The sequence below is a fragment of the Ambystoma mexicanum genome, chromosome 13 (genome assembly GCF_040938575.1).
Source record: "Ambystoma mexicanum isolate Mex_15411 chromosome 13, UKY_AmexF1_1, whole genome shotgun sequence".
Classification (NCBI taxonomy): domain Eukaryota; kingdom Metazoa; phylum Chordata; class Amphibia; order Caudata; family Ambystomatidae; genus Ambystoma; species Ambystoma mexicanum.
In genome coordinates, this window is record NC_090938.1 from 91,480,144 (window position 1) to 91,494,874 (window position 14,731).

General features: G+C 45.1%; 1 protein-coding gene across 2 annotated transcripts in view; it reads left to right on the plus strand.

Moving 5' to 3' along the window:
* Window positions 1-14,731, plus strand: part of TAFA3 (TAFA chemokine like family member 3) — a 462,946-nt gene that overhangs the window by 128,208 nt on the left and 320,007 nt on the right. The window lies entirely within an intron of this gene.

Consider the following 14,731-nt stretch of genomic DNA (forward strand, 5'->3'; position numbering starts at 1 on the left):
CATAATATATACACACTACAGGTTACAATAATAATAATAATAATAATAATGTTTATCATGCATACTACCACAAGTTTCACTCTTCAGAGCTTCCTCAGGGCTTAATGGAGAGCAATAACATTACAATGAATAATCTAATAATAGAAGCATGAATAAATGTAGAGTCATAGTAAAAGCAACATGTGTGAAGACAATCTCATGTAAGACAACATATGTCATAATACAGGGCATATACCTTCGCTCAATCATAGTTCTAAAATGCAAAAGACAAACAGAAGGCAAGTAAAAAAAAAGAATACAAGGGGAAATTCATAATTAACTTTCCCAAGCACATATACAGTATTGGACTCTGTCTGTCTCATGCACATCGCGATTCTACTGGGCATGCCTGATTTGAAAGTATACTTTATATTAAGCTATGAACATCACAGCAGAATCCTGTGCCCCAGCTTGCACAGTTCCTTCATTGTAAATGATCTGTCTTCAGGGTCAAAGCCTGTGTGTGCTTTATTTTCTGAAAGCATCATGTTCTTTGCTGACAGAGAGCATTCTTTTGGTATATGCAAATACGCCTGCAACATACTGGGTATTTTCATTTTTCACTTTTCCCTTGCCTGCTTTTATGGCCCCATGTATCCTGATCTAAAGGATTTTTCATGTAGAGCTTCGGTAATCATTTTCCTGGGAAATACAAATCTATCCTGTTCAATCACCCCGGTTGCAGCGGAGAATGGAAAATCATTGCTCCCCGGCAATCTTGGGCTCTCGGGCAAGTTTGAGCGAGATCAACTGTCTTTGAACGATCCATAAGCTGAAATCAATTCGGAATACATTTTGAATTTGCAGACCAAACAGCTGAATCAGTTTGGAAGGTGACTGCTGACAATAAAGTTCTCAAGAAGTTCAAAGTAGGATCTGTCTGGTGATGCTCTCAATGGATTTATTTGTGGATGGGATGAAAATGGAAAACAGACTCACTACTGGATGATGGTGTGGAACTGACCGGGATAAAATACTTCCCCTTTGGCTTCTCCTTATTTGTTTTGTAATTTAAAAAAGAACAATAAAAAAATAAAACCAAACACATAAAAAACAAACACAGTATGATGTAGGTATATCGAAACTTCACATGCACTTGAGCATTGACATTGAAACACAAGGCATCCATAATTGTGCCTAGTTCATTAAAAACTCCTTACTTTAATAAGTGATAAGACTTTCTGGGATCATGACACTCTCAGATGTATCCTTACCAATGAGCATGAAAATGGTTTTTTAAATATTTACAATCCTCTTGCTCTTTTCACCTCTGCCATTTCTGAAGCGCGACTGTCGACTTTAGGTTCACTTTTGCATAACAATTACATCATATTTATGTTCCTCTTAGTCACATGTAAAGCAAATCTCACTCTGGCAGATCCTTCAATATTTTATGTATGTATGTATTGTACATGTGTTAGGCGCCTGGACAACCGAATGGTGTTTCCAGACGCCCAAGACAAAATGGGCAAGGAACAAGGGTGAAATAACATTGGCAAAAACAGTAATATACAATTGTGGTTGTACTAGGCCTTGTGCATTCGGACGTGTAAGTGCAGTAAGGGGAGGTGCAGGAGATAGGGATGGGTGGGGGGGAGCGAGCAAGGAAGGGGCAATTGCTGGTGGGGTCCCGGGAAGGAAGTGACAAGGGGAGCCAAAGGAGGGTGTCCTGCTAAGTGCCAGGGTGGACAAATCCCAGGTGGGATGCATAGCCACCAAGCAGGGGGCCCACTGGGGGTAATGCTGGGGGAGAAGGGGTACAGAGGGTTGCTATTGTCGTCTGTGTGGAGGGCCTGGTAACCTGTGAGATTCATGAGGACCAGACCACCTATCTCAGCGGCAACAGGGTGATGAGCAAGGAAAGGAAAGGAAAGAGGGAAATAGGTACAGAAAAGCAGATTTTTGAGAAGTTTCTGGAACTTAAGGAGGTCCGGCTCAAGTCTGAGAGGGACAGGGAGGTTGTTCCAAAGGGAGGAATCAGCCGAGGAGAAAGACCTGCCCCCGACTCTGTCCTTGGGAAAGCATTTGACAAGCTGAGAGTTGGAGTTAGTGGTGCAGAGGGCTCTAGCAGGGAAGTATTTAGGGAAGGAAAGTTGATGATAGCGTGCTCCCATGTCCCAGAAAGCCTTGTGGGTGATGCAGATGTTCTTGAATTTGATGCTTACGGCCAACAGGAGCCAGTGGAGAGACTCTAGGGCTGTAGAGATACAGTCCCTGGGTTTTAGGCCAAGAATAAGTCTTCCAACCCTATTCTGGATTCGGTGAAGGGGCATGGGGAGGAAAGGGGAAGATTGAGGACAAGGCTGTTGCAGTAGTCCAGCCTAGAGAGGACCAGAGCTCTCGAGACATTGAGTTTTGGAGGGAAGGCGAGGAAAGAGAGAATGCCTCTATGGAGGTGAAGCTGGAAGTGGGCCTTCCTGGAAAGGTCCAAGATGTGAGGGGTGAAGGAGAGGGCAGAGTCGAAGATGACCCCAAGAGTTTTGGCCTCACAGGATGGTGAAGGTAAAGGGCCCAAAGAGGGCAACCAGAGGGTAGGGGGATAACAGGGCACAGTTGATTCCCAATGAGAAGGATCTCTGTCTTACTGGCATTAAACAGAGATCGTTAGCTGCACACCATGCCTGGATGGCAGTCCGACAATCAGGGATGAGAAAGGAGGAAGAGGAGGTAGTAGAAGGAAGCTTGAAGGAAAGCTGTGTGTCATCCGCATAACGCTGAAAATGAGTTCATACCGTCCCGCCACATTACGAGTTCTGCTCACGGGTTCCTGACAGCCCACCAGGTCTTACCTGGCGGGCTGTGCAGCACCCGTGAGCAGAACTTGTGATTGCACAGGCAACATTATCAACGGTGCCAGTGCAACCATCCTCTCCACCCCCATTCTGCCCCATTGGGGCAGAATGGGGATCGGGAGCCTGGCAATACCACCACCCGCTGTCATGAATCGGCGATATCGACCCTTCAGGTCTGCCTGGTCCCTCAGTCAATAGCCACTACTCCGTTCACCTTCAACATGGCCGACACCATGTTTTCGGTGCAGTCTAGACTTCTGTATGGATCACATGGTCCCTTGAAATCAGACATGCCCCCGCGCCTCGGCGCGTCTCAACGCTTTGCTTGCCTGAGCCTCGCCCGGCAGGTTGTGTTCTAATACCTACCCCCCTGTTCTTAGCGAATCCTGGTAACCATCCATCCATCCTTCCTGGTACCCCCTTCCTATTCCTTTCGCGTGCTCAATTCGGAACCTAGTTGCCCTGTCTTCCTTATCCTGGTTCTGTCCTGGATCCTTCCTGGAACATTGAACGTAACCCGAGCCCCGGCGCCGCCGCGACCGGGAGTCACTGATCTGCGCTCTCAACGAAGCCCAGCAGACTGGATTCAGAAGAGTCTAGAGCTTACCTTTATAAGGCAAGCTCGTCCAGGAAAATGAAACCCGGAAACTCAAAGAAGAAATCCACAAGAAGCAAACAGGTAAGTCACGAATCTGAGGACTTGGATTCTGACAGTTTGAGACGCCAAAAGACTACAACTGTTTCCGCCATGGAGGCAGCCGTTCAAGACCTAATGAGAGGTCTGAAGGAACTCACTACTGTAGTGCAGGATCTTAAGGCTGAAAATGCTGCCTTAAAATAACTTGTTTTATCCAGGGACTCAGCATATCAGGAAAGTGCACCAGTAGGAGGCATTGTGGACAAGTATGATGGGAATCCAAAAACCTTGCGTTCTTTCCTGGACTCTTGCTTGGTTAATTTCACCTTTAAACCATACTACTTCTCTATCCCGAGAGCTAAGGTGGGGTTCATGATCTCTCATTTATCCGGCAACGCACTGGCCTGGGCTACTCCTTTAGTCTCCGCCCGGGATTCGGTACTTGACAATTATGATGAATTTGTTTCTGCCCTCAAGGCCATGTTCGACCGCCCCGAACAGGTGTATTCCGCCTAGGAAAAATTGTTAGAATTCCGGCAGGGAAATCAGGATATGTTGACATATGTTACCCGTTTCAAACAATTGGCTAAGGATGCTAACTGGACAGCAGAAGCCCGTTTTACATTGTTCAGACGCGGATTAAGCAATGCAGTCAAGGATGAATTAGCCAGAGTAGCCCGCCCAGCCTCCTATTAGGCCCTAGTAGATCTGTCCTTGCAGACAGATTTCAGGATACAAGAGAGAAAGGCAGAGAAGAAGAAGACACGGAACCTGCCACCCAAACCTCTGCCTGAATATAACAGTCCCGGGGAACAGGAAACCTCAATCCAAGGTCAATCTGAACCTGAACCCATGCAGCTTGGGTCCTTGAGAGGCCCCATCTCTACCCAGGAAAGAACACAAAGGATCAATAGGGGTCTTTGCATGTACTGTGCATCGGATAAACATTTAGTGTGTAATTGCCCGATTGCCCCTCCACGACGCTTGGGAAATGCCAGCTCCCGATCCTGAACGGAGCCCAGTTTCGGGAAAAGGAATCTTGCTCCGACATTTCACCTTCACAAGACTGTCCTTTAAGCAGTACCCTGGTGCTACTCTAAGTGAACCTTTCAACACACAACAAAGAAATACATTCTATACTAACCCTAGTGGATTGCGGTGCCATGGGTCTTTTTTTGGATGACGAATGGGCACAGAGACATCATATTCCCCGAGAGGCCAAGGAAGTCTTCCAGGCAGTGGAAGGAATTGACCGGAAACCCTTATCCTCCGGTCCCATAACTCAACAAACGTCTGAGCTTATGCTCTCTATTCACAATCACCAAGAATGATTGCGTTTCGACATAATCAGAGCAGCTCACTATCCCATAGTACTTGGCATGCCATGGTTGCGGAAACATAATCTGCATATCAACTGGGCAGCTGGATCCTTGTTCTTGGGTTCCGAGTTCTGTCTCACTCTTTGTCTATCTGGGGAACCCAAACAGTCCGCAGGAGTGAAGCTTTCTCAACCACAACACCTCACGGTCTCTGCCATCACCCAGGTACCCGAGGTGTACCGTCAATTTTCAGATGTATTTTCTTCTGACATTGTTCAATCACTCCCTCCTCATCGTCCTGAAGATTGCGCAATTGACACAGAAGAGAATGCAGTTATTCCATTTGGAAGGATGTTTATTCTGTCAGAACCCGAGAAAGTTGCCTTGTGAGAGTATCTAGACACCAACCTCTCCAATAGAACCATTCGTCCATCCAAGTCCCCAGCCGTAGCTTGTTGAGTTATGGGACCGGAGGATAAGGGTTTCCGGTCAATTCCTTCCACTGCCTGGAAGACTTCCTTGGCCTCTCGGGGAATATGATGTCTCTGTGCCCATTCGTCATCCAAAAAAAGACCCATGGCACCGCAATCCACTAGGGTTAGTATAGAATGTATTTCTTTGTTGTGTGTTGAAAGGTTCACTTAGAGTAGCACAAGGGTACTGCTTAAAGGACAGTCTTGTGAAGGTGAAATGTCGGAGCAAGATTCCTTTTCCCGGAACTGGGCTCCGTTCAGGATCGGGAGCTGGCATTTCCCAAGCGTCGTGGAGGGGCAATCGGGCAATTACACACTAAATGTTTATCCGATGCACAGTACATGCAAAGACCCCTATTGATCCTTCGTGTTCTTTCCTGGGTAGAGATGGGGCCTCTCAAGGACCCAAGCTGCATGGGTTCAGGTTCAGATTGACCTTGGATCTCTATTTTTTGTACCTAAAAAGGATACTAAGGAACTTCTTCCATGCCTGGACTACCGGGGTTTGAATAAATGTACCTTGAAAGACAGATACCCCTTCCCACTCATTTCGGACATCCAGGAGGCCCTACGTGGAGCCGTGATCTTCACTAAGCTGGATTTAAGGGGGGCTTACCATCTGATTTGCATAAAGGAGGGCGACGAATGGAAGACGGCCTTTCGGACCCCCTTTGGTCACTATGAATATCTGGTGATGCCATTCGGCTTAGCAAATGCTCCTGCCGTATTCCAGCGCTTCCTGGATTGGGTTTTTTCTGACATGCTGTTTCTTTTCATCATCGTCTACTTAGATGATATGTTGATTTATTCACAAGACCCGGCCTTGCATCAGAAACACGTCTCTATGGTCCTACAACGATTGCGCAAACACCATCTGTTGGCCAAACCCGAGAAGTGTATTTTCCACGTATCCACAGTCAAATACTTAGGGTTTGTATTAAGTCCTCAAGAGATAGCCATGGATCCATCTAAAGTGGAAGCAATTCTTTCTTGGCCGGCCCCTACCACAGTGAAACAGGTGCAGTCATTCCTAGGGCTTGCTAATTTCTACAGGAAATTCATCCCTTCGTTCTCAGCTATTGTTCAACCCATCGTCCATCTGCTAAAGAAAGATACTCTCTTCCAATGGACTGCCAGCCAAGAAACTGCCTTTCAGAAACTCAAACATCTGTTTATTAGTGAACCCATCCTGGCTCAATCAGACACTACCAAACCCTTCCTGGTAGAAACTGATTCTTCCGAACATGCTATCGGGGCGTCCTTAAGCAAGAAACCGAACACGGATTGGAACACCCAATTGCTTATTTATCGCGAACATTACCGCCTAGCGAAACTCATTACTCAGTCCTTGAGAAAGAACTACTCGCCAACAGACAAGCCTTCACAGATTGGCATCACCTCCTTTTGGGCGCAAGATATCCGGTCGTGGTAAGGACCGACCATCGGAATCTCCAGGTTTTACAGGCCATGGAATGCCCAAACACTTGCCAGGCAAGATGGGCCTACTTTTTTGCCCAATTTCAATTCAGCATTCAACCCGTTCCTGGTCCATCCAATGTAATAGCAGATGCTCTCTCCCGAAGATCGGATTACATAAAAGAGGATGTACCACTCCTTCCCAAGATGTTTCCCGACAAGGTGTTCATAACACAGGCTAACTCACTCTTAGAAATGATACGTGAAGAGACTGCAAAATCAGACATTTAGAAGGAGTATATTACAGACAATCCCTGGACTCTTTCAATCAAAGATGGATACCTCTTTAAGGACAAGTGTTTGGTTGTTCCTACCCAGAAAGTTCAATCCAAGATTATGAGTCTCTGTCATGACACGTTTCATTCCGTGCACCGTGGCATCACGGCCACTTATCAGACAATCAGAAGAAACTTCTGATGGCCTCAGATGCGCTCTGACGTACGCGCCTATATACAAGCCTGTTCAGTCTGCAACCAGAACAAGATCGACAACAGGAAGCCAGTAGGTTTGCTTCATCAACCAGAGTTACCATCTCGACCCTGGGAAATCATTGCCACAGACTTTATTGTGGACCTTCCTCCCTCTGGAGGATTTACCACCATAATGGTCACAATAGACCTCTTTTCCCACATGGCTCATTTTACCCCTTTAACCAAACTACCTTCAGCGCCTGAGATGGCAGGGATCTTTGTCACTCACATATTCCAGTTGCATCGACTACCCTCCACAATCATCTCTGATCGCGGACCACAATATGTTTCCAGGTTCTGGAAGCATCTTTGTCGACAATTGGGTATTCAACGTGCATTACCATCCACAAACAAATGGAATTACCGAGAGAGTAAACCAAACCCTGGAACAGTATCTACGTTGTTTCGCATCTAAGGTACAAGATGACTGGGTGCTCCTGATTCCTCTAGCTGAATTTGCCCACAATAATTCAGATCATTCCACGACAAGGATCAGTCCATTTTTGTGTAACCAAGGGTTCCACCCTTCAGTATTACCCACACTCTTGCCACCACCCACATTGACTTCTTCAGTAGATGCATGGATTGCTGAACTAATCTCCATTCACAAGCAAGTTAAGGAACATCTAGAAAAGGCCAGGATGGACATAAAGAAGTTTGCGTATACCAAAAGGCGTCCCGGGCCTTCTTACACTGTCGGAGATAAAGTTTGTCTCTCTTCGCATTATTTACCCAGACATCTGAGACCCAACAAGTTGGCTCCTCCTTTCTATGGACCGTTTACAGTAATAGAGATTATCAACCCAGTCGCCTTTCGACTCAAATTACCCACCACTTGGAAAAAGATCCACCCTGGTTTTCATACATCACTGCTGAAACCCTTTCACCAGTCAACCAAGCCAAGTCCTTGACCTTCTCCACTCCTTGTTGACAGTCAAATCGAGTTCGAAGTGTCCCGGATCTGTGATTCCAGATACAGAAGAGGTTGTCTCCAATATTTGGTGGAATGGAAGGGCTATCCACCTAGCGAACGAACTTGGGAACCAGTCTCCAATATGAATGCACCACGCCTATAGCAACGTTTTCATCGGGCTCATCCAGGCAAGCCGGGTGGACTGGAGTTTAGGAGGAGGCATGCTGTAATGAATCGGCGATATCGACCCTTCTGGTCTGCCTGGTCCCTCAGTCAATAGCCACTTCTCAGTTCACCTTCAACATGGCCGACGCCATGTCTTCGGTGCGGTCTAGTCTTCTGTATGGATTACATGCTCCCTTGAAAAGACACGACCCCCCGCCCCTACGCATCTCAACGCTTTGCTTGCCTGCGCCTCGCCCGGCAAGTTGTGTTCTAATACCTACCCCCCTTTTCTTCAAGAATCCTGGTAACCATCCATCCATCCTTCCTGGTCCCCCCTTCCTATTCCTTTTGCGTGCTCTATTCGGAACCTAGTTGCCCTGTCTTCCTTATCCTGATTCTGTCCTGGATCCTTCCTGGACCATTGAACGTAAACCGAGCCCCGGTGCCACTGTGACCGGGAGTCATCGATCTGCGCGCTCACCGAAGCCCAGCAGACTGGATTCAGAAGACTCTAGAACTTACCTTTATAAGGCACGCTCGTCCAGGAAAAAGAAACCCGCAAACTCAAAGAAGAAATTCACAAGAAGCAAACAGGTGAGTCACAAATCCGAGGACTCGGATTCTGACACCCGCAAATGGGCAATTACCAGCCCATTCAACTTGAAATGGGCCGGTTATTGCCCAATCACGTGTGGCGGGGCTGGTAGCAAGCATGGCGGTAGCCGTGCCTGCCATACAGGCACGGCTACTGCCATGCTCGTAATATGGCCCAGAACCTTCCTGAAATAAGGAAATTGGACTTGGCAGATGCTGGATTCTGTCAGCAGCAATGACACATCTTATGATTTGTGATGTTTTTTATACAACATATGCAATGAAGACTTATGTCTAATGTCTTTTATAATTGTTTTCCCAAGTTTTGGTTTCAATGGCTCTTGAGGTTCTGAGTGAAGGAGATGTAATCAGAAGGCGGGCTCCAAATGTGTGATATTTAAAACAGACTCTTTTTGGAATACATTATAGTGTTCATCTCTGCCTATTGCAGTCCCAGGATTTATTTATGAATACTAAAAGGGAAAGCGACACAAAAACCGCACGGAAAAATAATCCAAAGAGCAAATAAGCACTGCACCTCTTTGCATCACATGCAAAAAATCTCAGACGGTCCTGTGGAACAGATCTGACATAGGGCTTTCGATTTTTGAAAGGGTTACAGCTCTTATAGGCTGATAAGGCATAATTGAAAATACTAACATAATAATGAGTTGCAACATAACCCCTCCACTCTCATTGGCTACCAGCTATATAACATGCTAATTTCCCCCTATGGTCCTTGGACCGATAGGCCACATCTAATCTAAGACCACTCCTCTACACATGTGGGTGGTCCCCTACATCATCACTTGCAAATCCAGGCATGTGATTTGTGGCTTTCCCTTATTGATATATTCATAAATTAAGACCGTCATGTGATGAGCACCCTCTGTTCCAGACGCAATCGAAGTAAACTGGCAAGGTCAACTCTGCTTTTATAATACAATAGGCCTTTTCATCAACACAGACAGCAGGGCGCACAGATGTTGCCTCCCTGACCTTGTACTTATTTTATTGGCATCACCTCCTATTCCAAATCACAGAACGTTCCAGACACGGCTCCCCCTTATCTCCTTCAAGCCCCACGTGCCGTGTATTAATGTGACTATGGCACCATGCTTGAGTCTGAATTTCGGGTATATATTTGCTTTAGGTTGTGTGTCTACTTGTAATTGCATACGGGATGACCATTTATTGGGGAGGCTATCAATGTTTTTAACACTGGGTAAGAGCACTACCCAGTGCACTTGGGATTCATTCTTTTGGCAAATCTGTATGTCTATACCGGCTCAAAACACACTGGGAAGAACTTTTTACTTTTGAATACTAACAAAACACATCCTGTGATTTCTATAAGGGAATTAATTGATTTAGTTTAATTAAATTTGCTAAGGATCTACACAGACAGACAACATATTTTGCTATGGGGAAATACTAGAACAATACTTGAGAAAAACGCAGGGCTTCTGGATAGATTTACTTACAGGAGAGGCCCTGTAATGGGCACCAGGTAACAGCAGGGCACCTATGGGACAGCAAGGGTGTCAGTCAAGGATAGTCCCCTCTGGCTCCTCCAAGGGGTCCCAGTCAGCGTGTCTGACTCCTGGTCCCTGTCCCCAATGCAAGATTGAGGGCCTCTCTGATTGGATGTTTCTTGCAAGAGTTCAGCAGCAGGCTACCTCCCCGGAATAAGTGGAAAAAGCCCAGTTCTGATGCAAACTGGTTTCCATATAGGGCAAATGATATCACAAACCTCTCATGATTCCTATAAAAGGGATTGGTTGGTTTTCTCTACCCAACTCCCACCTGTGTGCTCACAGGACAAGGAGATGAGTGGTGTGTGTTAGGAATGCTGTGGGAGGAGAAAGCTTTGTCATCCCAAACTGACATGTGGGTTTGGCATGTTCAAATGATGAAAATCTATCAACATCGCAAGTACCCTAATTTTTCAAATCTTTATATGTTTGCATATATTTTTAAGAACTACATTTTAAGGCAATCAGATTATACTAATCTGAAGTCGGCACTCCCTTCCTAGGAAGAGATGCATTTTATCTTTGTTTGCTCAGGAGCTGTATCAGTGAAAAATATGCCACTTCATATTTCCCATGTTCCCATGTTAATTGTGTCCTTCATCCTCAGTAATGTAGACACTGTGATGTCTCTTTAAGTAAAAACTGTAGCTTTCCATGGATTTAGTTAAACAGCATTGTAGGCCACATGTCTTTCTTTTTCTTGCTGAAATGCTTTGCGCATATCTTCACACTTTAGAGATTTAAGCCTGCTTTCTTTCCTTTGAGATTTAGGCCTGTTTTTTGGTTCCATCGGCCTCATCTCTGACATCACCATTTCTGAGCTGGCCTTATACTTCAATAGGATTCCACAACTACTCTGGCCTCTTTATTTCTGGCATTCAGGGGCTATATTTTACCCCACAGCTGAAAGAGTTCCCATGGGGAGGTGTTTTAGGAGGGGCAGGAACTGGGTATGAATGGCCATAGGGATTAACATGGTCATGGGCAGTGAATGGGCAGGCACATAACCAAACAAAACCTACACGCTTTTGTCACTCCTCATATGCCTTTACTCTAATGCAATAGGTTTGCCTTATAGGTGTGCAAGCACCACCTAATAGTCCAAACTAAAAATGGGCCAAAATATATAATATCCTTTCATATTTTGAGAATGGACCCCCAAGGATGGTACATGTCCACTGCCTGGCTTTCTGCGTCAATACTTTTTAAATATTGTGTGACATTTCTAAGAAAACAGAAATATTGATGAACTGTTCTTGCAATTACAAAACCTCCACCCCATACAATACGTATTTACTTAATGTATTTGAGAAGGAATTTAAAGTCTCTGCTATCAAGTAGATTACTGTTGTGATTTTCACTCTGTGCTAGCCAGAGCAATGGTATTGGCAGAAAAACTCAAAATAATTCAAGATGACCGCACTATGTTTTTCAAAGTGATGCATTCATCCTGATCGATTTCCGAAACGTGGAAGATCACTAAAGAGATTAAGTAAAGAGTCAATTCAGCCGAATGAGGAAGGAGACCGGGGCTGTTGAATAGGCCGAGACATGTATGGGAGAAAAGAGTGCATATCTTTTCCAACTACTTTATTCCAAATAAGACGATACGATCATAGAATCTCCCATTATTTTTCTGTGGTTTATTTTCTGGCATCTTGTTAATATATTATGTTTTTGTATAGCGCTTGATACTGAAGTTTTGCCTCTTCGCATTGTCCTTAATGACTGGACAGCTCAATGCAAATGAACATTTCAATCTCAGATGGCTGAAAGGCTTTATTAGCTCTGTTGGGATTTCTACCGATAAACTGCAGGTTAAACAGAGATCTCTGTAGGAAGTCATTGACTCACTGAGCTATCATAACAGTTGATTTGTTATATAATTAGCCTATTCACAAATTATTTAATTGGATCACTGTAGATTTTAAGATGCAAGATACTCAGGCAATAATGGCACACTTTGATGCCCATTACCAGGTAGTAGTGGCCTTTAACCCAAGCTAATAGGCCTGAGCAACGTGAGGTGCTAAGGGATGAGAAACTAAAAATAATCGGGCCAAGTAATGTCTGGTCCAGTTAGAAGCCTGAGTGAAGTGAGGGCTTTAACGTAAGCCCGGGCATTACCAGCCAAATCAATGCCCCGGCTGGAGGGTGTATTGCTATTAGCATCCCGGGATGTTTACTGGTATGCTAATAGTTGTTTTTTAAAAAGAGAAATGTCACGGATGACGTTTCACAACTTTAAATAAAAACTACAAACATCTATAGCAGCCATAGATTAGGGAGAAGGAGACTATACCGATAGTTTCCGTCACCGGTGAGGGACAATGGAGGACAAGTTAAGTGGGGCAGGGGTGTTGAAATTGAGGTTGGAGGTTGGGGGGCGTGTAGCCGGTGGCACACTTTCCTTTATTCCCAACGTGGAAGATGGCAGCTTACTGCTTCCAGGGATGTTTGAAGCGGGGCCATTACCATTGTTGTAAGCCTCCTGATTTTCTGGGAGGCGCCGAACCTCCCACCCCCACTCGATGCTAATTTAATCAAATTAGATGACTGTTTACATAGTTTTAGATCTCAATTGTACTGATTCACCCACCACAATCGCATATAAACACATTTGAACTAATTACATATGTAATTCATGTCATACTGTAATCTCCCTATACCCAGTGCTTTAAGTGGGCCGGGGCCTGCCGGAGCAGGGCCCTAGCAGTCTCCAGTCTCCCGGTCCCACCACGCCATGGCAGGACGCATTATCCCGCCATGGCCGCAGCTGCAACGGGAGATGAGCCCGCCATTTTAACTTTAGGCAAGCTGACAGAAGCGCCAGCCAGCCACAGCGTTGCTGAGGCTGGCTGGTGCTTCTGTCTGTCACTGTAACTTCCTATGATGACCCCCATCAGAGGAAGTTAGAGTCCCTTTGTTTGCATTCGCCAGGTCACTGACCCTCAGCGAACCCACAGGCTCCATGATCTAATATGCAGATTAGATCACAGAGCCCACGGGTTCGCAGATGGTGAAAGACGCTTTGGACTCTGTGATCTATTCTGAGCAGAGATCACTGAGCCCGAGGTGACTTTCTCCTTTGGCAAATCTTTATAAAAGGTGCCCTGAATTGTGTACGTTTCAAGCCATCTTTTATAAACATAGAAATAAGTTACAAATGTCTGTTTATAAAAGGTAGCTTGAAAAGTACACAAACCATAGTAAGGTAAGCATACAAGTGTGCGTAACTTACTATGACTTGTGCACATTCAAACCAACTTTTATAAACATAGAAATATGTAACAGTGCTAAAAAGGCTTGAAAAATACACAAACCATAGTAGTACGCCTACAAATAAATAAATGCTCACATACATTTATATAATTGCTTGCGCACCTTACTATGATTTGTGCACTTTTAGGCCACGCCGACAATGGAAGCCACGCCCCAAACGAGGACCCCCCTCAATTTCTTACCCCACTTAAAGCACTGCCTATACCTCCAGTTGTGTATTTGTTCTTCAGAACTGACGTGTGACACCAGGTCTCGCTCGAAACTAGAAGAACAAAGGACTAGTTTGACGCTATCACTAGGGCCCATTAGTGACGTCACACTGCCACCTGCCGTGCTCTGGAATCCTACACTTGAAATCCCCCAACCTGAACATTTGTTTAGCGATGAGTATTCTCATTCATTGGGGGCAGGGTGACCGACAGGGGCCTGTAAAACAAAAGAAAATAGATGAAACAAAGGAAATGGCACATCCGGAAGTAGACGAGACGAGAGCAAGGACAAAAGGACTGGCACAGTGAGAAAGAGAGGTTACTGCAGAAAATAAAGTCAAAAGGCTGGAAAGGAGTCAAAAAGAAATGCAAGTGCAGAAAACAATGGAAAGGGGGGAAGAAAGAGGAAATGCAAAGTATAATAGCGGTGTAAAGAGGAAGGGAAAGAAAAGATCGTAACATAACAGTAAAAGGAGAGCAAAAATGAACTGGAGAAAAAATGGTTGTAGAAAAGACAGCTATGCATTGGATCTAGAGTTGTGGGGCTTATTCAACGTGCATTAAAACCATGCAATCTCTCTGAAGCCATGTTAAAAAAGGACAATACAAATCGCCTCTGCATTCCGCGACCATATGAAGGTACTCGGACTGCGGTTTCATTCCTCACTTGCCCCATGCTCTCCAGGGTGATATGCATTATCGCTTTGAGAGACAGGTATATGATACTGCTATCACTGTAATCACTCATCAGAAGCGAGCTGTGAAATCACACCACCCTTATAATAAAATACAAATAATAAAATAGTCTCTGAACCTCAACACCTTCA